The following is a 25,490-nucleotide window of genomic DNA, read 5'->3' on the forward strand; positions in this document are numbered from 1 at the left end:
AAAAAGGGGTGGTGATGGACGGAGAATCTGAACCAATCAAACGCTCACACCCAGTCAAAAGATCTGGGTTTGATCCATCACCGTTCTTTAGCCCACTCTGCCACCCCAGTTCAGACATGGCTATATGCAAATCAGTCTGACCCTGTGCCTCATAGGAACAGTCCAGCCCGAACTGCCAAGCCATGCCTTCCCTGGACCGGAAACAAGCTTCCGAGGACCGGTTTCTGGCATTGCAGCCGTCTTCAGCCCGGCTTGCTTGAATCCAGTGGGAAAGTAAGCAAAGGACTCACGTCTGAGCATACCCTGCCACACTTATGGCGGCCAAAAGCGGTACAAAAGGGGGTGGTGATGGACGGAGAATCTGAACCAATCAAACGCTCACACCCAGTCAAAGATCTGGGTTTGATCCATCACCGTTCTTTAGCCCACTCTGCCACCCCAGTTCAGACATGGCTATATGCAAATCAGTCTGACCCTGTGCCTCATGGGAACAGTCTAGCCCGAACTGCCAAGCCATGCCTTCCCTGGACCGGAAACAAGCTTCCGAGGACCGGTTTCTGGCATTACAGCCGTCTTCAGCCCGGCTTGCTTGAATCCAGTGTGAAAGTAAGCAAGGGACTCACGTCTCAGCATACCTTGCCACACTTATGGCGGCCAAAAGCGGTACAAAAGGGGGTGGTGATGGACGAGGCATCTGAACCAATCAAACACTCACACCCAGTCAAAAGATCTGGGTTTGATCCATCACCGTTCTTTAGCCCACTCTGCCACCCCAGTTCAGACATGGCTATATGCAAATCAGTCTGACCCTGTGCCTCATGGGAACAGTCCAGCCCGAACTGCCAAGCCATGCCTTCCCTGGACAGGAAACAAGCTTCCGAGGACCGGTTTCTGGCATTACAGCCGTCTTCAGCCCGGCTTGCTTGAATCCAGAGGCAAAGTAAGCAAGGGACTCACGTCTGAGCATATCCTGCCACACTTATGGCGGCCAAAAGCGGTACAAAAGGGGGTGGTGATGGACAGAGCATCTGAACCAATCAAACACTCACACCCAGTCAAAAGATCTGGGTTTGATCCATCACCGTTCTGTAGCCCACTCTGCCACACCAGTTCAGACATGGCTATATGCAAATCAGGCTGACCCTGTGCCTCATGGGAACAGTCCAGCCGAACTGCCAAGCCATGCCTTCCCTGGACCGGAAACAAGCTTCCGAGGACCTGTTTCTGGCATTACAGCCGTCTTCAGCCCGGCTTGCTTGAATCCAGTGGCAAAGTAAGCAAGGGACTCACGTCTGAGCATATCCTGCCACACTTATGGCGGCCAAAAGCGGTACAAAAGGGGGTGGTGATGGACGGAGCATCTGAACCAATCAGACACTCACACCCAGTCAAAAGATCTGGGTTTGATCCATCACCGTTCTTTAGCCCACTCTGCCACCCCAGTTCAGACATGGCTATATGCAAATCAGTCTGACCCTGTGCCTCATGGGAACAGTCCAGCCCGAACTGCCAAGCCATGCCTTCCCTGGACCGGAAACAAGCTTCCGAGGACCGGTTTCTGGCATTACAGCCGTCTTCAGCCCGGCTTGCTTGAATCCAGTGGGAAAGTAAGCAATGGACTCACGTCTGAGCATACCCTGCCACACTTATGGCGGCCAAAAGCGGTACAAAAGGGGGTGGTGATGGACGGAGCATCTGAACCAATCAAACACTCACACCCAGTCAAAAGATCTGGGTTTGATCCATCACCGTTCTTTAGCCCACTCTGCCACCCCAGTTCAGACATGGCTATATGCAAATCAGTCTGACCCTGTGCCTCATGGGAACAGTCCAGCCCGAACTGCCAAGCCATGCCTTCCCTGGACCGGAAACAAGCTTCCGAGGACCGGTTTCTGGCATTACAGCCGTCTTCAGCCCGGCTTGCTTGAATCCAGTGGCAAAGTAAGCAAGGGACTCATGTCTGAGCATACCCTGCCACACTTATGGGGGCCAAAAGCGGTACAAAAGGGGGTGGTGATGGACGGAGCATCTGAACCAATCAGACACTCACACCCAGTCAAAAGATTTGGGTTTGATCCATCACCGTTCTTTAGCCCACTCTGCCACCCCAGTTCAGACATGGCTATATTCAAATCAGTCTGACCCTGTGCCTCATGGGAACAGTCCAGCCCGAACTGCCAAGCCATGCCTTCCCTGGACCGGAAACAAGCTTCCGAGGACCGGTTTCTGGCATTGCAGCCATCTTCAGCCCGGCTTGCTTGAATCCAGTGGGAAAGTAAGCAAAGGACTCACGTCTGAGCATACCCTGCCACACTTATGGCGGCCAAAAGCGGTACAAAAGGGGGTGGTGATGGACGGAGAATCTGAACCAATCAAACGCTCACACCCAGTCAAAAGATCTGGGTTTGATCCATCACCGTTCTTTAGCCCACTCTGCCACCCCAGTTCAGACATGGCTATATGCAAATCAGTCTTACCCTGTGCCTCATGGGAACAGTCCAGCCCGAACTGCCAAGCCATGCCTTCCCTGGACCGGAAACAAGCTTCCGAGGACCGGTTTCTGGCATTGCAGCCGTCTTCAGCCCGGCTTGCTTGAATCCAGTGGGAAAGCAAGCAAAGAACTCACGTCTGAGCATACCCTGCCACACTTATGGCGGCCAAAAGCGGTACAAAAGGGGGTGTTGATGGACGGAGAATCTGAACCAATCAAACGCTCACACCCAGTCAAAGATCTGGGTTTGATCCATCACCGTTCTTTAGCCCACTCTGCCACCCCAGTTCAGACATGGCTATATGCAAATCAGTCTGACCCTGTGCCTCATGGGAACAGTCTAGCCCGAACTGCCAAGCCATGCCTTCCCTGGACCGGAAACAAGCTTCCGAGGACCGGTTTCTGGCATTACAGCCGTCTTCAGCCCGGCTTGCTTGAATCCAGTGGGAAAGTAAGCAAAGGACTCACGTCTGAGCATACCCTGCCACACTTATGGCGGCCAAAAGCGGTACAAAAGGGGGTGGTGATGGACGGAGAATCTGAACCAATCAAACGCTCACACCCAGTCAAAGATCTGGGTTTGATCCATCACCGTTCTTTAGCCCACTCTGCCACCCCAGTTCAGACATGGCTATATGCAAATCAGTCTGACCCTGTGCCTCATGGGAACAGTCTAGCCCGAACTGCCAAGCCATGCCTTCCCTGGACCGGAAACAAGCTTCCGAGGACCGGTTTCTGGCATTACAGCCGTCTTCAGCCCGGCTTGCTTGAATCCAGTGTGAAAGTAAGCAAGGGACTTACGTCTCAGCATACCTTGCCACACTTATGGCGGCCAAAAGCGGTACAAAAGGGGGTGGTGATGGACGGAGCATCTGAACCAATCAAACACTCACACCCAGTCAAAAGATCTGGGTTTGATCCATCACCGTTCTTTAGCCCACTCTGCCACCCCAGTTCAGACATGGCTATATGCAAATCAGTCTGACCCTGTGCCTCATGGGAACAGTCCAGCCCGAACTGCCAAGCCATGCCTTCCCTGGACCGGAAACAAGCTTCCGAGGACCGGTTTCTGGCATTGCAGCCATCTTCAGCCCGGCTTGCTTGAATCCAGTGGGAAAGTAAGCAAAGGACTCACGTCTGAGCATACCCTGCCACACTTATGGCGGCCAAAAGCGGTACAAAAAGGGGTGGTGATGGACGGAGAATCTGAACCAATCAAACGCTCACACCCAGTCAAAAGATCTGGGTTTGATCCATCACCGTTCTTTAGCCCACTCTGCCACCCCAGTTCAGACATGGCTATATGCAAATCAGTCTGACCCTGTGCCTCATGGGAACAGTCCAGCCCGAACTGCCAAGCCATGCCTTCCCTGGACCGGAAACAAGCTTCCGAGGACCGGTTTCTGGCATTGCAGCCGTCTTCAGCCCGGCTTGCTTGAATCCAGTGGGAAAGTAAGCAAAGGACTCACGTCTGAGCATACCCTGCCACACTTATGGCGGCCAAAAGCGGTACAAAAGGGGATGGTGATGGACGGAGAATCTGAACCAATCAAACGCTCACACCCAGTCAAAGATCTGGGTTTGAACCATCACCGTTCTTTAGCCCACTCTGCCACCCCAGTTCAGACATGGCTATATGCAAATCAGTCTGACCCTGTGCCTCATGGGAACAGTCTAGCCCGAACTGCCAAGCCATGCCTTCCCTGGACCGGAAACAAGCTTCCGAGGACCGGTTTCTGGCATTACAGCCGTCTTCAGCCCGGCTTGCTTGAATCCAGTGTGAAAGTAAGCAAGGGACTCACGTCTCAGCATACCTTGCCACACTTATGGCGGCCAAAAGCGGTACAAAAGGGGGTGGTGATGGACGGAGCATCTGAACCAATCAAACACTCACACCCAGTCAAAAGATCTGGGTTTGATCCATCACCGTTCTTTAGCCCACTCTGCCACCCCAGTTCAGACATGGCTATATGCAAATCAGTCTGACCCTGTGCCTCATGGGAACAGTCCAGCCCGAACTGCCAAGCCATGCCTTCCCTGGACAGGAAACAAGCTTCCGAGGACCGGTTTCTGGCATTACAGCCGTCTTCAGCCCGGCTTGCTTGAATCCAGAGGCAAAGTAAGCAAGGGACTCACGTCTGAGCATATCCTGCCACACTTATGGCGGCCAAAAGCGGTACAAAAGGGGGTGGTGATGGACAGAGCATCTGAACCAATCAAACACTCACACCCAGTCAAAAGATCTGGGTTTGATCCATCACCGTTCTGTAGCCCACTCTGCCACACCAGTTCAGACATGGCTATATGCAAATCAGGCTGACCCTGTGCCTCATGGGAACAGTCCAGCCGAACTGCCAAGCCATGCCTTCCCTGGACTGGAAACAAGCTTCCGAGGACCTGTTTCTGGCATTACAGCCGTCTTCAGCCCGGCTTGCTTGAATCCAGTGGCAAAGTAAGCAAGGGACTCACGTCTGAGCATATCCTGCCACACTTATGGCGGCCAAAAGCGGTACAAAAGGGGGTGGTGATGGACGGAGCATCTGAACCAATCAGACACTCACACCCAGTCAAAAGATCTGGGTTTGATCCATCACCGTTCTTTAGCCCACTCTGCCACCCCAGTTCAGACATGGCTATATGCAAATCAGTCTGACCCTGTGCCTCATGGGAACAGTCCAGCCCGAACTGCCAAGCCATGCCTTCCCTGGACCGGAAACAAGCTTCCGAGGACCGGTTTCTGGCATTACAGCCGTCTTCAGCCCGGCTTGCTTGAATCCAGTGGGAAAGTAAGCAATGGACTCACGTCTGAGCATACCCTGCCACACTTATGGCGGCCAAAAGCGGTACAAAAGGGGGTGGTGATGGACGGAGCATCTGAACCAATCAAACACTCACACCCAGTCAAAAGATCTGGGTTTGATCCATCACCGTTCTTTAGCCCACTCTGCCACCCCAGTTCAGACATGGCTATATGCAAATCAGTCTGACCCTGTGCCTCATGGGAACAGTCCAGCCCGAACTGCCAAGCCATGCCTTCCCTGGACCGGAAACAAGCTTCCGAGGACCGGTTTCTGGCATTACAGCCGTCTTCAGCCCGGCTTGCTTGAATCCAGTGGCAAAGTAAGCAAGGGACTCACGTCTGAGCATACCCTGCCACACTTATGGGGGCCAAAAGCGGTACAAAAGGGGGTGGTGATGGACGGAGCATCTGAACCAATCAGACACTCACACCCAGTCAAAAGATTTGGGTTTGATCCATCACCGTTCTTTAGCCCACTCTGCCACCCCAGTTCAGACATGGCTATATTCAAATCAGTCTGACCCTGTGCCTCATGGGAACAGTCCAGCCCGAACTGCCAAGCCATGCCTTCCCTGGACCGGAAACAAGCTTCCGAGGACCGGTTTCTGGCATTGCAGCCGTCTTCAGCCCGGCTTGCTTGAATCCAGTGGGAAAGTAAGCAAAGGACTCACGTCTGAGCATACCCTGCCACACTTATGGCGGCCAAAAGCGGTACAAAAGGGGGTGGTGATGGACGGAGAATCTGAACCAATCAAACGCTCACACCCAGTCAAAAGATCTGGGTTTGATCCATCACCGTTCTTTAGCCCACTCTGCCACCCCAGTTCAGACATGGCTATATGCAAATCAGTCTTACCCTGTGCCTCATGGGAACAGTCCAGCCCGAACTGCCAAGCCATGCCTTCCCTGGACCGGAAACAAGCTTCCGAGAACCGGTTTCTGGCATTGCAGCCGTCTTCAGCCCGGCTTGCTTGAATCCAGTGGGAAAGCAAGCAAAGAACTCACGTCTGAGCATACCCTGCCACACTTATGGCGGCCAAAAGCGGTACAAAAGGGGGTGTTGATGGACGGAGAATCTGAACCAATCAAACGCTCACACCAAGTCAAAGATCTGGGTTTGATCCATCACCGTTCTTTAGCCCACTCTGCCACCCCAGTTCAGACATGGCTATATGCAAATCAGTCTGACCCTGTGCCTCATGGGAACAGTCTAGCCCGAACTGCCAAGCCATGCCTTCCCTGGACCGGAAACAAGCTTCCGAAGACCGGTTTCTGGCATTACAGCCGTCTTCAGCCCGGCTTGCTTGAATCCAGTGGGAAAGTAAGCAAAGGACTCACGTCTGAGCATACCCTGCCACACTTATGGCGGCCAAAAGCGGTACAAAAGGGGGTGGTGATGGACGGAGAATCTGAACCAATCAAACGCTCACACCCAATCAAAGATCTGGGTTTGATCCATCACCGTTCTTTAGCCCACTCTGCCACCCCAGTTCAGACATGGCTATATGCAAATCAGTCTGACCCTGTGCCTCATGGGAACAGTCTAGCCCGAACTGCCAAGCCATGCCTTCCCTGGACCGGAAACAAGCTTCCGAGGACCGGTTTCTGGCATTACAGCCGTCTTCAGCCCGGCTTGCTTGAATCCAGTGTGAAAGTAAGCAAGGGACTCACGTCTCAGCATACCTTGCCACACTTATGGCGGCCAAAAGCGGTACAAAAGGGGGTGGTGATGGACGGAGCATCTGAACCAATCAAACACTCACACCCAGTCAAAAGATCTGGGTTTGATCCATCACCGTTCTTTAGCCCACTCTGCCACCCCAGTTCAGACATGGCTATATGCAAATCAGTCTGACCCTGTGCCTCATGGGAACAGTCCAGCCCGAACTGCCAAGCCATGCCTTCCCTGGACAGGAAACAAGCTTCCGAGGACCGGTTTCTGGCATTACAGCCGTCTTCAGCCCGGCTTGCTTGAATCCAGTGGCAAAGTAAGCAAGGGACTCACGTCTGAGCATATCCTGCCACACTTATGGCGGCCAAAAGCGGTACAAAAGGGGGTGGTGATGGACAGAGCATCTGAACCAATCAAACACTCACACCCAGTCAAAAGATCTGGGTTTGATCCATCACCGTTCTGTAGCCCACTCTGCCACACCAGTTCAGACATGGCTATATGCAAATCAGTCTGACCCTGTGCCTCATGGGAACAGTCCAGCCCGAACTGCCAAGCCATGCCTTCCCTGGACCGGAAACAAGCTTCCGAGGACCGGTTTCTGGCATTGCAGCCGTCTTCAGCCCGGCTTGCTTGAATCCAGTGGGAAAGTAAGCAAAGAACTCACGTCTGAGCATACCCTGCCACACTTATGGCGGCCAAAAGCGGTACAAAAGGGGGTGTTGATGGACGGAGAATCTGAACCAATCAAACGCTCACACCCAGTCAAAGATCTGGGTTTGATCCATCACCGTTCTTTAGCCCACTCTGCCACCCCAGTTCAGACATGGCTATATGCAAATCAGTCTGACCCTGTGCCTCATGGGAACAGTCTAGCCCGAACTGCCAAGCCATGCCTTCCCTGGACCGGAAACAAGCTTCCGAGGACCGGTTTCTGGCATTACAGCCGTCTTCAGCCCGGCTTGCTTGAATCCAGTGTGAAAGTAAGCAAGGGACTCACGTCTGAGCATACGTTGCCACACTTATGGCGGCCAAAAGCGGTACAAAAGGGGGGGTGATGGACGGAGCATCTGAACCAATCAAACACTCACACCCAGTCAAAAGATCTGGGTTTGATCCATCACCGTTCTTTAGCCCACTCTGCCAACCCAGTTCAGACATGGTTATATGCAAATCAGTCTGACCCTGTGCCTCATGGGAACAGTCCAGCCCGAACTGCCAAACCATGCCTTCCCTGGACAGGAAACAAGCTTCCGAGGACCGGTTTCTGGCATTACAGCCGTCTTCAGCCCGGCTTGCTTGAATCCAGTGGCAAAGTAAGCAAGGGACTCACGTCTGAGCATATCCTGCCACACTTATGGCGGCCAAAAGCGGTACAAAAGGGGGTGGTGATGGACGGAGCATCTGAACCAATCAAACACTCACACCCAGTCAAAAGATCTGGGTTTGATCCATCACCGTTCTTTAGCCCACTCTGCCACCCCAGTTCAGACATGGCTATATGCAAATCAGTCTGACCCTGTGCCTCATGGGAACAGTCCAGCCCGAACTGCCAAGCCATGCCTTCCCTGGACCAGAAACAAGCTTCCGAGGACCAGTTTCTGGCATTACAGCCGTCTTCAGCCCGGCTTGCTTGAATCCAGTGGCAAAGTAAGCAAGGGACTCACGTCTGAGCATACCCTGCCACACTTATGGCGGCCAAAAGCGGTACAAAAGGGGGTGGTGATGGACGGAGCATCTGAACCAATCAAACACTCACACCCAGTCAAAAGATCTGGGTTTCATCCATCACCGTTCTTTAGCCCACTCTGCCACCCCAGTTCAGACATGGCTATATGCAAATCAGTCTGACCCTGTGCCTCATGGGAACAGTCCAGCCCGAACTGCCAAGCCATGCCTTCCCTGGACCGGAAACAAGCTTCCGAGGACCGGTTTCTGGCATTACAGCCGTCTTCAGCCCGGCTTGCTTGAATTCAGTCGCAAAGTAAGCAAGGGACTCACGTCTGAGCATACCCTGCCACACTTATGGCGGCCAAAAGCGGTACAAAAGGGGGTGGTGATGGACAGAGCATCTGAACCAATCAAACACTCACACCCAGTCAAAAGATCTGGGTTTGATCCATCACCGTTCTTTAGCCCACTCTGCCACCCCAGTTCAGACATGGCTATATGCAAATCAGTCTGACCCTGTGCCTCATGGGAACAGTCCAGCCCGAACTGCCAAGCCATGCCTTCCCTGGACCAGAAACAAGCTTCCGAGGACCGGTTTCTGGCATTACAGCTGTCTTCAGCCCGGCTTGCTTGAATCCAGTGGCAAAGTAAGCAAGGGACTCACGTCTGAGCATACCCTGCCACACTTATGGCAGCCAAAAGCGGTACAAAAGGGGGTGGTGATGGACGGAGCATCTGAACCAATCAAACACTCACACCCAGTCAAAAGATCTGGGTTTGATCCATCACCGTTCTTTAGCCCACTCTGCCACCCCAGTTCAGACATGGCTATATGCAAATCAGTCTGACCCTGTGCCTCATGGGAACAGTCCAGCCCGAACTGCCAAGCCATGCCTTCCCTGGACCAGAAACAAGCTTCCGAGGACCAGTTTCTGGCATTACAGCCGTCTTCAGCCCGGCTTGCTTGAATCCAGTGGCAAAGTAAGCAAGGGACTCACGTCTGAGCATACCCTGCCACACTTATGGCGGCCAAAAGCGGTACAAAAGGGGGTGGTGATCGACGGAGCATCTGAACCAATCAAACACTCACACCCAGTCAAAAGATCTGGGTTTCATCCATCACCGTTCTTTAGCCCACTCTGCCACCCCAGTTCAGACATGGCTATATGCAAATCAGTCTGACCCTGTGCCTCATGGGAACAGTCCAGCCCGAACTGCCAAGCCATGCCTTCCCTGGACAGGAAACAAGCTTCCGAGGACCGGTTTCTGGCATTACAGCCGTCTTCAGCCCGGCTTGCTTGAATCCAGTGGCAAAGTAAGCAAGGGACTCACGTCTGAGCATATCCTGCCACACTTATGGCGGCCAAAAGCGGTACAAAAGGGGGTGGTGATGGACAGAGCATCTGAACCAATCAAACACTCACACCCAGTCAAAAGATCTGGGTTTGATCCATCACCGTTCTTTAGCCCACTCTGCCACACCAGTTCAGACATGGCTATATGCAAATCAGGCTGACCCTGTGCCTCATGGGAACAGTCCAGCCCGAACTGCCAAGCCATGCCTTCCCTGGACCGGAAACAAGCTACCGAGGACCGGTTTCTGGCATTACAGCCGTCTTCAGCCCGGCTTGCTTGAATCCAGTGTCAAAGTAAGCAAGGGACTCACATCTGAGCATACCCTGCCACACTTATGGCGGCCAAAAGCGGTACAAAAGGGGGTGGTGATGGATGGAGCATCTGAACCAATCAAACACTCACACCCAGTCAAAAGATCTGGGTTTGATCCATCACCGCTCTTTAGCCTACTCTGCCACCCCAGTTCAGACATGGCTATATGCAAATCAGTCTGACCTTGTGCCTCATGGGAACATTCCAGCCCGAACTGCCAAGCCATGCCTTCCCTGGACCGGAAACAAGCTTCCGAGGACCGGTTTCTGGCATTACAGCCGTCTTCAGCCCGGCTTGCTTGAATCCAGTGGCAAAGTAAGCAAGGAACTCAAGTCTGAGCATACCCTGCCACACTTATGGCGGCCAAAAGCGGTACAAAAGGGGGTGGTGATGGACGGAGCATCTGAACCAATCAGACACTCACACCCAGTCAAAAGATCTGGGTTTGATCCATCACCGTTCTTTAGCCCACTCTGCCACCCCAGTTCAGACATGGCTATATGCAAATCAGTCTGACCCTGTGCCTCATGGGAACAGTCCAGCCCGAACTGCCAAGCCATGCCTTCCCTGGACCGGAAACAAGCTTCTGAGGACCGGTTTCTGGCATTACAGCCGTCTTCAGCCCGGCTTGCTTGAATCCAGTGGGAAAGTAAGCAAAGGACTCACGTCTGAGCATACCCTGCCACACTTATGGCGGCCAAAAGCGGTACAAAAGGGGGTGGTGATGGACGGAGCATCTGAACCAATCAAACACTCACACCCAGTCAAAAGATCTGGGTTTGATCCATCACCGTTCTTTAGCCCACTCTACCACCCCAGTTCAGACATGGCTATATGCAAATCAGTCTGACCCTGTGCCTCATGGGAACAGTCCAGCCCGAACTGCCAAGCCATGCCTTCCCTGGACCGGAAACAAGCTTCCGAGGACCGGTTTCTGGCATTACAGCTGTCTTCAGCCCGGATTGCTTGAATCCAGTGGCAAAGTAAGCAAGGGACTCACGTCTGAGCATACCCTGCCACACTTATGGCGGCCAAAAGCGGTACAAAAGGGGGTGGTGATGGACGGAGCATCTGAACCAATCAGACACTCACACCCAGTCAAAAGATTTGGGTTTGATCCATCACCGTTCTTTAGCCCACTCTGCCACCCCAGTTCAGACATGGCTATATGCAAATCAGTCTGACCCTGTGCCTCATGGGAACAGTCTAGCCCGAACTGCCAAGCCATGCCTTCCCTGGACCGGAAACAAGCTTCCGAGGACCGGTTTCTGGCATTACAGCCGTCTTCAGCCCAGCTTGCTTGAATCCAGTGGGAAAGTAAGCAATGGACTCATGTCTGAGCATACCCTGCCACACTTATGGCGGCCAAAAGCGGTACAAAAGGGGGTGGTGATGGACGGAGCATCTGAACCAATCAAACACTCACACCCAGTCAAAAGATCTGGGTTTGATCCATCACCGTTCTTTAGCCACTCTGCCACACCAGTTCAGACATGGCTATATGCTAATCAGTCTGACCCTGTGCCTCATGGGAACAGTCCAGCCCGAACTGCCAAGCCATGCCTTCCCTGGACCGGAAACAAGCTACCGAGGACCGGTTTCTGGCATTACAGCCGTCTTCAGCCCGGCTTGCTTGAATCCAGTGTCAAAGTAAGCAGGGGACTCACATCTGAGCATACCCTGCCACACTTATGGCGGCCAAAAGCGGTACAAAAGGGGGTGGTGATGGACGGAGCATCTGAACCAATCAAACACTCACACCCAGTCAAAAGATCTGGGTTTGATCCATCACCGCTCTTTAGCCCACTCTGCCACCCCAGTTCAGACATGGCTATATGCAAATCAGTCTGACCTTGTGCCTCATGGGAACATTCCAGCCCGAACTGCCAAGCCATGCCTTCCCTGGACCGGAAACAAGCTTCCGAGGACCGGTTTCTGGCATTACAGCCGTCTTCAGCCCGGCTTGCTTGAATCCAGTGGCAAAGTAAGCAAGGAACTCAAGTCTGAGCATACCCTGCCACACTTATGGCGGCCAAAAGCGGTACAAAAGGGGGTGGTGATGGACGGAGCATCTGAACCAATCAGACACTCACACCCAGTCAAAAGATCTGGGTTTGATCCATCACCGTTCTTTAGCCCACTCTGCCACCCCAGTTCAGACATGGCTATATGCAAATCAGTCTGACCCTGTGCCTCATGGGAACAGTCCAGCCCGAACTGCCAAGCCATGCCTTCCCTGGACCGGAAACAAGCTTCCGAGGACCGGTTTCTGGCATTACAGCCGTCTTCAGCCCGGCTTGCTTGAATCCAGTGGGAAAGTAAGCAAAGGACTCACGTCTGAGCATACCCTGCCACACTTATGGCGGCCAAAAGCGGTACAAAAGGGGGTGGTGATGGACGGAGCATCTGAACCAATCAAACACTCACACCCAGTCAAAAGATCTGGGTTTGATCCATCACCGTTCTTTAGCCCACTCTACCACCCCAGTTCAGACATGGCTATATGCAAATCAGTCTGACCCTGTGCCTCATGGGAACAGTCCAGCCCGAACTGCCAAGCCATGCCTTCCCTGGACCGGAAACAAGCTTCCGAGGACCGGTTTCTGGCATTACAGCTGTCTTCAGCCCGGCTTGCTTGAATCCAGTGGCAAAGTAAGCAAGGGACTCACGTCTGAGCATACCCTGCCACACTTATGGCGACCAAAAGCGGTACAAAAGGGGGTGGTGATGGACGGAGCATCTGAACCAATCAGACACTCACACCCAGTCAAAAGATTTGGGTTTGATCCATCACCGTTCTTTAGCCCACTCTGCCACCCCAGTTCAGACATGGCTATATTCAAATCAGTCTGACCCTGTGCCTCATGGGAACAGTCCAACCCGAACTGCCAAGCCATGCCTTCCCTGGACCGGAAACAAGCTTCCGAGGACCGGTTTCTGGCATTGCAGCCGTCTTCAGCCCGGCTTGCTTGAATCCAGTGGGAAAGTAAGCAAAGGACTCACGTCTGAGCATACCCTGCCAAACTTATGGCGGCCAAAAGCGGTACAAAAAGGGGTGGTGATGGACGGAGAATCTGAACCAATCAAACGCTCACACCGAGTCAAAATATCTGGGTTTGATCCATCACCGTTCTTTAGCCCACTCTGCCACCCCAGTTCAGACATGGCTATATGCAAATCAGTCTGACCCTGTGCCTCATGGGAACAGTCCAGCCCGAACTGCCAAGCCATGCCTTCCCTGGACCGGAAACAAGCTTCCGAGGACCGGTTTCTGGCATTGCAGCCGTCTTCAGCCCGGCTTGCTTGAATCCAGTGGGAAAGTAAGCAAAGGACTCACGTCTGAGCATACCCTGCCACACTTATGACGGCCAAAAGCAGTACAAAAGGGGGTGGTGATGGACGGAGAATCTGAACCAATCAAACGCTCACACCCAGTCAAAGATCTGGGTTTGATCCATCACCGTTCTTTAGCCCACTCTGCCACCCCAGTTCAGACATGGCTATATGCAAATCAGTCTGACCCTGTGCCTCATGGGAACAGTCTAGCCCGAACTGCCAAGCCATGCCTTCCCTGGACCGGAAACAAGCTTCCGAGGACCGGTTTCTGGCATTACAGCCGTCTTCAGCCCGGCTTGCTTGAATCCAGTGTGAAAGTAAGCAAGGGACTCACGTCTCAGCATACCTTGCCACACTTATGGCGGCCAAAAGCGGTACAAAAGGGGGTGGTGATGGACGGAGCATCTGAACCAATCAAACACTCACACCCAGTCAAAAGATCTGGGTTTGATCCATCACCGTTCTTTAGCCCACTCTGCCACCCCAGTTCAGACATGGCTATATGCAAATCAGTCTGACCCTGTGCCTCATGGGAACAGTCCAGCCCGAACTGCCAAGCCATGCCTTCCCTGGACAGGAAACAAGCTTCCGAGGACCGGTTTCTGGCATTACAGCCGTTTCCGCCCGGCTTGCTTGAATCCAGTGGCAAAGTAAGCAAGGGACTCACGTCTGAGCATATCCTGCCACACTTATGGCGGCCAAAAGCGGTACAAAAGGGGGTGGTGATGGACAGAGCATCTGAACCAATCAAACACTCACACCCAGTCAAAAGATCTGGGTTTGATCCATCACCGTTCTTTAGCCCACTCTGCCACACCAGTTCAGACATGGCTATATGCAAATCAGGCTGACCCTGTGCCTCATGGGAACAGTCCAGCCCGAACTGCCAAGCTATGCCTTCCCTGGACCGGAAACAAGCTACCGAGGACCGGTTTCTGGCATTACAGCCGTCTTCAGCCCGGCTTGCTTGAATCCAGTGTCAAAGTAAGCAAGGGACTCACATCTGAGCATACCCTGCCACACTTATGGCGGCCAAAAGCGGTACAAAAGGGGGTGGTGATGGACGGAGCATCTGAACCAATCAAACACTCACACCCAGTCAAAAGATCTGGGTTTGATCCATCACCGCTCTTTAGCCCACTCTGCCACCCCAGTTCAGACATGGCTATATGCAAATCAGTCTGACCTTGTGCCTCATGGGAACATTCCAGCCCGAACTGCCAAGCCATGCCTTCCCTGGACCGGAAACAAGCTTCCGAGGACCGGTTTCTGGCATTACAGCCGTCTTCAGCCCGGCTTGCTTGAATCCAGTGGCAAAGTAAGCAAGGAACTCAAGTCTGAGCATACCCTGCCACACTTATGGCGGCCAAAAGCGGTACAAAAGGGGGTGGTGATGGACGGAGCATCTGAACCAATCAGACACTCACACCCAGTCAAAAGATCTGGGTTTGATCCATCACCGTTCTTTAGCCCACTCTGCCACCCCAGTTCAGACATGGCTATATGCAAATCAGTCTGACCCTGTGCCTCATGGGAACAGTCCAGCCCGAACTGCCAAGCCATGCCTTCCCTGGACCGGAAACAAGCTTCCGAGGACCGGTTTCTGGCATTACAGCCGTCTTCAGCCCGGCTTGCTTGAATCCAGTGGGAAAGTAAGCAAAGGACTCACGTCTGAGCATACCCTGCCACACTTATGGCGGCCAAAAGCGGTACAAAAGGGGGTGGTGATGGACGGAGCATCTGAACCAATCAAACACTCACAACCAGTCAAAAGATCTGGGTTTGATCCATCACCGTTCTTTAGCCCACTCTACCACCCCAGTTCAGACATGGCTATATGCAAATCAGTCTGACCCTGTGCCTCATGGGAACAGTCCAGCCCGAACTGCCAAGCCATGCCTTCCCTGGACCGGAAACAAGCTTCCGAGGACCGGTTTCTGGCATTACAGCTGTCTTCAGCCCGGCTTGCTTGAATCCAGTGGCAAAGTAAGCAAGGGACTCACGTCTGAGCATACCCTGCCACACTTATGGTGGCCAAAAGCGGTACAAAAGGGGGTGGTGATGGACAGAGCATCTGAACCAATCAGACACTCACACCCAGTCAAAAGATTTGGGTTTGATCCATCACCGTTCTTTAGCCCACTCTGCCACCCCAGTTCAGACAGCGCTATATTCAAATCAGTCTGACCCTGTGCCTCATGGGAACAGTCCAACCCGAACTGCCAAGCCATGCCTTCCCTGGACCGGAAACAAGCTTCCGAGGACCGGTTTCTGGCATTGCAGCCATCTTCAGCCCGGCTTGCTTGAATCCAGTGGGAAAGTAAGCAAAGGACTCACGTCTGAGCATACCCTGCCACACTTATGGCGGCCAAAAGCGGTACAAAAAGGGGTGGTGATGGACGGAGAATCTGAACCAATCAAACGCTCACACCCAGTCAAAAGATCTGGGTTTGATCCATCACCGTTCTTTAGCCCACTCTGCCACCCCAGTTCAGACATGGCTATATGCAAATCAGTCTGACCCTGTGCCTCATAGGAACAGTCCAGCCCGAACTGCCAAGCCATGCCTTCCCTGGACCGGAAACAAGCTTCTGAGGACCGGTTTCTGGCATTGCAGCCGTCTTCAGCCCGGCTTGCTTGAATCCAGTGGGAAAGTAAGCAAAGGACTCACGTCTGAGCATACCCTGCCACACTTATGGCGGCCAAAAGCGGTACAAAAGGGGGTGGTGATGGACGGAGAATCTGAACCAATCAAACGCTCACACCCAGTCAAAGATCTGGGTTTGATCCATCACCGTTCTTTAGCCCACTCTGCCACCCCAGTTCAGACATGGCTATATGCAAATCAGTCTGACCCTGTGCCTCATGGGAACAGTCTAGCCCGAACTGCCAAGCCATGCCTTCCCTGGACCGGAAACAAGCTTCCGAGGACCGGTTTCTGGCATTACAGCCGTCTTCAGCCCGGCTTGCTTGAATCCAGTGTGAAAGTAAGCAAGGGACTCACGTCTCAGCATACCTTGCCACACTTATGGCGGCCAAAAGCGGTACAAAAGGGGGTGGTGATGGACGAGGCATCTGAACCAATCAAACACTCACACCCAGTCAAAAGATCTGGGTTTGATCCATCACCGTTCTTTAGCCCACTCTGCCACCCCAGTTCAGACATGGCTATATGCAAATCAGTCTGACCCTGTGCCTCATGGGAACAGTCCAGCCCGAACTGCCAAGCCATGCCTTCCCTGGACAGGAAACAAGCTTCCGAGGACCGGTTTCTGGCATTACAGCCGTCTTCAGCCCGGCTTGCTTGAATCCAGAGGCAAAGTAAGCAAGGGACTCACGTCTGAGCATATCCTGCCACACTTATGGCGGCCAAAAGCGGTACAAAAGGGGGTGGTGATGGACAGAGCATCTGAACCAATCAAACACTCACACCCAGTCAAAAGATCTGGGTTTGATCCATCACCGTTCTGTAGCCCACTCTGCCACACCAGTTCAGACATGGCTATATGCAAATCAGGCTGACCCTGTGCCTCATGGGAACAGTCCAGCCGAACTGCCAAGCCATGCCTTCCCTGGACCGGAAACAAGCTTCCGAGGACCTGTTTCTGGCATTACAGCCGTCTTCAGCCCGGCTTGCTTGAATCCAGTGGCAAAGTAAGCAAGGGACTCACGTCTGAGCATATCCTGCCACACTTATGGCGGCCAAAAGCGGTACAAAAGGGGGTGGTGATGGACGGAGCATCTGAACCAATCAGACACTCACACCCAGTCAAAAGATCTGGGTTTGATCCATCACCGTTCTTTAGCCCACTCTGCCACCCCAGTTCAGACATGGCTATATGCAAATCAGTCTGACCCTGTGCCTCATGGGAACAGTCCAGCCCGAACTGCCAAGCCATGCCTTCCCTGGACCGGAAACAAGCTTCCGAGGACCGGTTTCTGGCATTACAGCCGTCTTCAGCCCGGCTTGCTTGAATCCAGTGGGAAAGTAAGCAATGGACTCACGTCTGAGCATACCCTGCCACACTTATGGCGGCCAAAAGCGGTACAAAAGGGGGTGGTGATGGACGGAGCATCTGAACCAATCAAACACTCACACCCAGTCAAAAGATCTGGGTTTGATCCATCACCGTTCTTTAGCCCACTCTGCCACCCCAGTTCAGACATGGCTATATGCAAATCAGTCTGACCCTGTGCCTCATGGGAACAGTCCAGCCCGAACTGCCAAGCCATGCCTTCCCTGGACCGGAAACAAGCTTCCGAGGACCGGTTTCTGGCATTACAGCCGTCTTCAGCCCGGCTTGCTTGAATCCAGTGGCAAAGTAAGCAAGGGACTCATGTCTGAGCATACCCTGCCACACTTATGGGGGCCAAAAGCGGTACAAAAGGGGGTGGTGATGGACGGAGCATCTGAACCAATCAGACACTCACACCCAGTCAAAAGATTTGGGTTTGATCCATCACCGTTCTTTAGCCCACTCTGCCACCCCAGTTCAGACATGGCTATATTCAAATCAGTCTGACCCTGTGCCTCATGGGAACAGTCCAGCCCGAACTGCCAAGCCATGCCTTCCCTGGACCGGAAACAAGCTTCCGAGGACCGGTTTCTGGCATTGCAGCCATCTTCAGCCCGGCTTGCTTGAATCCAGTGGGAAAGTAAGCAAAGGACTCACGTCTGAGCATACCCTGCCACACTTATGGCGGCCAAAAGCGGTACAAAAGGGGGTGGTGATGGACGGAGAATCTGAACCAATCAAACGCTCACACCCAGTCAAAAGATCTGGGATTGATCCATCACCGTTCTTTAGCCCACTCTGCCACCCCAGTTCAGACATGGCTATATGCAAATCAGTCTTACCCTGTGCCTCATGGGAACAGTCCAGCCCGAACTGCCAAGCCATGCCTTCCCTGGACCGGAAACAAGCTTCCGAGGACCGGTTTCTGGCATTGCAGCCGTCTTCAGCCCGGCTTGCTTGAATCCAGTGGGAAAGCAAGCAAAGAACTCACGTCTGAGCATACCCTGCCACACTTATGGCGGCCAAAAGCGGTACAAAAGGGGGTGTTGATGGACGGAGAATCTGAACCAATCAAACGCTCACACCCAGTCAAAGATCTGGGTTTGATCCATCACCGTTCTTTAGCCCACTCTGCCACCCCAGTTCAGACATGGCTATATGCAAATCAGTCTGACCCTGTGCCTCATGGGAACAGTCTAGCCCGAACTGCCAAGCCATGCCTTCCCTGGACCGGAAACAAGCTTCCGAGGACCGGTTTCTGGCATTACAGCCGTCTTCAGCCCGGCTTGCTTGAATCCAGTGGGAAAGTAAGCAAAGGACTCACGTCTGAGCATACCCTGCCACACTTATGGCGGCCAAAAGCGGTACAAAAGGGGGTGGTGATGGACGGAGAATCTGAACCAATCAAACGCTCACACCCAGTCAAAGATCTGGGTTTGATCCATCACCGTTCTTTAGCCCACTCTGCCACCCCAGTTCAGACATGGCTATATGCAAATCAGTCTGACCCTGTGCCTCATGGGAACAGTCTAGCCCGAACTGCCAAGCCATGCCTTCCCTGGACCGGAAACAAGCTTCCGAGGACCGGTTTCTGGCATTACAGCCGTCTTCAGCCCGGCTTGCTTGAATCCAGTGTGAAAGTAAGCAAGGGACTTACGTCTCAGCATACCTTGCCACACTTATGGCGGCCAAAAGCGGTACAAAAGGGGGTGGTGATGGACGGAGCATCTGAACCAATCAAACACTCACACCCAGTCAAAAGATCTGGGTTTGATCCATCACCGTTCTTTAGCCCACTCTGCCACCCCAGTTCAGACATGGCTATATGCAAATCAGTCTGACCCTGTGCCTCATGGGAACAGTCCAGCCCGAACTGCCAAGCCATGCCTTCCCTGGACCGGAAACAAGCTTCCGAGGACCGGTTTCTGGCATTGCAGCCATCTTCAGCCCGGCTTGCTTGAATCCAGTGGGAAAGTAAGCAAAGGACTCACGTCTGAGCATACCCTGCCACACTTATGGCGGCCAAAAGCGGTACAAAAAGGGGTGGTGATGGACGGAGAATCTGAACCAATCAAACGCTCACACCCAGTCAAAAGATCTGGGTTTGATCCATCACCGTTCTTTAGCCCACTCTGCCACCCCAGTTCAGACATGGCTATATGCAAATCAGTCTAACCTGTGCCTCATGGGAACAGTCCAGCCCGAACTGCCAAGCCATGCCTTCCCTGGACCGGAAACAAGCTTCCGAGGACCGGTTTCTGGCATTGCAGCCGTCTTCAGCCCGGCTTGCTTGAATCCAGTGGGAAAGTAAGCAAAGGACTCACGTCTGAGCATACCCTGCCACACTTATGGCGGCCAAAAGCGGTACAAAAGGGGGTGGTGATGGACGGAGAATCTGAACCAATCAAACGCTCACACCCAGTCAAAGATCTGGGTTTGATCCATCACCGTTCTTTAGCCCACTCTGCCACCCCAGTTCAGACATGGCTATATGCAAATCAGTCTGACCCTGTGCCTCATGGGAACAGTCTAGCCCGAACTGCCAAGCCATGCCTTCCCTGGACCGGAAACAAGCTTCCGAGGACCGGTTTCTGGCATTACAGCCGTCTTCAGCCCGGCTTGCTTGAATCCAGTGTGAAAGTAAGCAAGGGACTCACGTCTCAGCATACCTTGCCACACTTATGGCGGCCAAAAGCGGTACAAAAGGGGGTGGTGATGGACGGAGCATCTGAACCAATCAAACACTCACACCCAGTCAAAAGATCTGGGTTTGATCCATCACCGTTCTTTAGCCCACTCTGCCACCCCAGTTCAGACATGGCTATATGCAAATCAGTCTGACCCTGTGCCTCATGGGAACAGTCCAGCCCGAACTGCCAAGCCATGCCTTCCCTGGACAGGAAACAAGCTTCCGAGGACCGGTTTCTGGCATTACAGCCGTCTTCAGCCCGGCTTGCTTGAATCCAGAGGCAAAGTAAGCAAGGGACTCACGTCTGAGCATATCCTGCCACACTTATGGCGGCCAAAAGCGGTACAAAAGGGGGTGGTGATGGACAGAGCATCTGAACCAATCAAACACTCACACCCAGTCAAAAGATCTGGGTTTGATCCATCACCGTTCTGTAGCCCACTCTGCCACACCAGTTCAGACATGGCTATATGCAAATCAGGCTGACCCTGTGCCTCATGGGAACAGTCCAGCCGAACTGCCAAGCCATGCCTTCCCTGGACTGGAAACAAGCTTCCGAGGACCTGTTTCTGGCATTACAGCCGTCTTCAGCCCGGCTTGCTTGAATCCAGTGGCAAAGTAAGCAAGGGACTCACGTCTGAGCATATCCTGCCACACTTATGGCGGCCAAAAGCGGTACAAAAGGGGGTGGTGATGGACGGAGCATCTGAACCAATCAGACACTCACACCCAGTCAAAAGATCTGGGTTTGATCCATCACCGTTCTTTAGCCCACTCTGCCACCCCAGTTCAGACATGGCTATATGCAAATCAGTCTGACCCTGTGCCTCATGGGAACAGTCCAGCCCGAACTGCCAAGCCATGCCTTCCCTGGACCGGAAACAAGCTTCCGAGGACCGGTTTCTGGCATTACAGCCGTCTTCAGCCCGGCTTGCTTGAATCCAGTGGGAAAGTAAGCAATGGACTCACGTCTGAGCATACCCTGCCACACTTATGGCGGCCAAAAGCGGTACAAAAGGGGGTGGTGATGGACGGAGCATCTGAACCAATCAAACACTCACACCCAGTCAAAAGATCTGGGTTTGATCCATCACCGTTCTTTAGCCCACTCTGCCACCCCAGTTCAGACATGGCTATATGCAAATCAGTCTGACCCTGTGCCTCATGGGAACAGTCCAGCCCGAACTGCCAAGCCATGCCTTCCCTGGACCGGAAACAAGCTTCCGAGGACCGGTTTCTGGCATTACAGCCGTCTTCAGCCCGGCTTGCTTGAATCCAGTGGCAAAGTAAGCAAGGGACTCACGTCTGAGCATACCCTGCCACACTTATGGGGGCCAAAAGCGGTACAAAAGGGGGTGGTGATGGACGGAGCATCTGAACCAATCAGACACTCACACCCAGTCAAAAGATTTGGGTTTGATCCATCACCGTTCTTTAGCCCACTCTGCCACCCCAGTTCAGACATGGCTATATTCAAATCAGTCTGACCCTGTGCCTCATGGGAACAGTCCAGCCCGAACTGCCAAGCCATGCCTTCCCTGGACCGGAAACAAGCTTCCGAGGACCGGTTTCTGGCATTGCAGCCGTCTTCAGCCCGGCTTGCTTGAATCCAGTGGGAAAGTAAGCAAAGGACTCACGTCTGAGCATACCCTGCCACACTTATGGCGGCCAAAAGCGGTACAAAAGGGGGTGGTGATGGACGGAGAATCTGAACCAATCAAACGCTCACACCCAGTCAAAAGATCTGGGTTTGATCCATCACCGTTCTTTAGCCCACTCTGCCACCCCAGTTCAGACATGGCTATATGCAAATCAGTCTTACCCTGTGCCTCATGGGAACAGTCCAGCCCGAACTGCCAAGCCATGCCTTCCCTGGACCGGAAACAAGCTTCCGAGGACCGGTTTCTGGCATTGCAGCCGTCTTCAGCCCGGCTTGCTTGAATCCAGTGGGAAAGCAAGCAAAGAACTCACGTCTGAGCATACCCTGCCACACTTATGGCGGCCAAAAGCGGTACAAAAGGGGGTGTTGATGGACGGAGAATCTGAACCAATCAAACGCTCACACCCAGTCAAAGATCTGGGTTTGATCCATCACCGTTCTTTAGCCCACTCTGCCACCCCAGTTCAGACATGGCTATATGCAAATCAGTCTGACCCTGTGCCTCATGGGAACAGTCTAGCCCGAACTGCCAAGCCATGCCTTCCCTGGACCGGAAACAAGCTTCCGAAGACCGGTTTCTGGCATTACAGCCGTCTTCAGCCCGGCTTGCTTGAATCCAGTGGGAAAGTAAGCAAAGGACTCACGTCTGAGCATACCCTGCCACACTTATGGCGTCCAAAAGCGGTACAAAAGGGGGTGGTGATGGACGGAGAATCTGAACCAATCAAACGCTCACACCCAGTCAAAGATCTGGGTTTGATCCATCACCGTTCTTTAGCCCACTCTGCCACCCCAGTTCAGACATGGCTATATGCAAATCAGTCTGACCCTGTGCCTCATGGGAACAGTCTAGCCCGAACTGCCAAGCCATGCCTTCCCTGGACCGGAAACAAGCTTCCGAGGACCGGTTTCTGGCATTACAGCCGTCTTCAGCCCGGCTTGCTTGAATCCAGTGTGAAAGTAAGCAAGGGACTCACGTCTCAGCATACCTTGCCACACTTATGGCGGCCAAAAGCGGTACAAAAGGGGGTGGTGATGGACGGAGCATCTGAACCAATCAAACACTCACACCCAGTCAAAAGATCTGGGTTTGATCCATCACCGTTCTGTAGCCCACTCTGCCACACCAGTTCAGACATGGCTATATGCAAATCAGGCTGACCCTGTGCCTCATGGGAACAGTCCAGCCGAACTGCCAAGCCATGCCTTCCCTGGACCGGAAACAAGCTTCCGAGGACCTGTTTCTGGCATTACAGCCGTCTTCAGCCCGGCTTGCTTGAATCCAGTGGCAAAGTAAGCAAGGGACTCACGTCTGAGCATATCCTGCCACACTTATGGCGGCCAAAAGCGGTACAAAAGGGGGTGGTGATGGACGGAGCATCTGAACCAATCAGACACTCACACCCAGTCAAAAGATCTGGGTTTGATCCATCACCGTTCTTTAGCCCACTCTGCCACCGCAGTTCAGACATGGCTATATGCAAATCAGTCTGACCCTGTGCCTCATGGGAACAGTCCAGCCCGAACTGCCAAGCCATGCCTTCCCTGGACCGGAAACAAGCTTCTGAGGACCGGTTTCTGGCATTACAGCCATCTTCAGCCCGGCTTGCTTGAATCCAGTGGGAAAGTAAGCAATGGACTCACGTCTGAGCATACCCTGCCACACTTATGGCGGCCAAAAGCGGTACAAAAGGGGGTGGTGATGGACGGAGCATCTGAACCAATCAAACACTCACACCCAGTCAAAAGATCTGGGTTTGATCCATCACCGTTCTTTAGCCCACTCTGCCACCCCAGTTCAGACATGGCTATATGCAAATCAGTCTGACCCTGTGCCTCATGGGAACAGTCCAGCCCGAACTGCCAAGCCATGCCTTCCCTGGACCAGAAACAAGCTTCCGAGGACCGGTTTCTGGCATTACAGCCGTCTTCAGCCCGGCTTGCTTGAATCCAGTGGCAAAGTAAGCAAGGGACTCACGTCTGAGCATACCCTGCCACACTTATGGGGGCCAAAAGCGGTACAAAAGGGGGTGGTGATGGACGGAGCATCTGAACCAATCAGACACTCACGCCCAGTCAAAAGATTTGGGTTTGATCCATCACCGTTCTTTAGCCCACTCTGCCACCCCAGTTCAGACATGGCTATATTCAAATCAGTCTGACCCTGTGCCTCATGGGAACAGGCCAGCCCGAACTGCCAAGCCATGCCTTCCCTGGACCGGAAACAAGCTTCCGAGGACCGGTTTCTGGCATTGCAGCCGTCTTCAGCCCGGCTTGCTTGAATCCAGTGGGAAAGTAAGCAAAGAACTCACGTCTGAGCATACCCTGCCACACTTATGGCGGCCAAAAGCGGTACAAAAGGGGGTGTTGATGGACGGAGAATCTGAACCAATCAAACGCTCACACCCAGTCAAAGATCTGGGTTTGATCCATCACCGTTCTTTAGCCCACTCTGCCACCCCAGTTCAGACATGGCTATATGCAAATCAGTCTGACCCTGTGCCTCATGGGAACAGTCTAGCCCGAACTGCCAAGCCATGCCTTCCCTGGACCGGAAACAAGCTTCCGAGGACCGGTTTCTGGCATTACAGCCGTCTTCAGCCCGGCTTGCTTGAATCCAGTGTGAAAGTAAGCAAGGGACTCACGTCTGAGCATACGTTGCCACACTTATGGCGGCCAAAAGCGGTACAAAAGGGGGGGTGATGGACGGAGCATCTGAACCAATCAAACACTCACACCCAGTCAAAAGATCTGGGTTTGATCCATCACCGTTCTTTAGCCCACTCTGCCAACCCAGTTCAGACATGGCTATATGCAAATCAGTCTGACCCTGTGCCTCATGGGAACAGTCCAGCCCGAACTGCCAAACCATGCCTTCCCTGGACAGGAAACAAGCTTCCGAGGACCGGTTTCTGGCATTACAGCCGTCTTCAGCCCGGCTTGCTTGAATCCAGTGGCAAAGTAAGCAAGGGACTCACGTCTGAGCATATCCTGCCACACTTATGGCGGCCAAAAGCGGTACAAAAGGGGGTGGTGATGGACGGAGCATCTGAACCAATCAAACACTCACACCCAGTCAAAAGATCTGGGTTTGATCCATCACCGTTCTTTAGCCCACTCTGCCACCCCAGTTCAGACATGGCTATATGCAAATCAGTCTGACCCTGTGCCTCATGGGAACAGTCCAGCCCGAACTGCCAAGCCATGCCTTCCCTGGACCAGAAACAAGCTTCCGAGGACCAGTTTCTGGCATTACAGCCGTCTTCAGCCCGGCTTGCTTGAATCCAGTGGCAAAGTAAGCAAGGGACTCACGTCTGAGCATACCCTGCCACACTTATGGCGGCCAAAAGCGGTACAAAAGGGGGTGGTGATGGACGGAGCATCTGAACCAATCAAACACTCACACCCAGTCAAAAGATCTGGGTTTCATCCATCACCGTTCTTTAGCCCACTCTGCCACCCCAGTTCAGACATGGCTATATGCAAA

The sequence above is a fragment of the Lissotriton helveticus genome, chromosome 7 (assembly GCF_964261635.1).
Source record: "Lissotriton helveticus chromosome 7, aLisHel1.1, whole genome shotgun sequence".
Taxonomy (NCBI): Eukaryota; Metazoa; Chordata; class Amphibia; order Caudata; family Salamandridae; genus Lissotriton; species Lissotriton helveticus.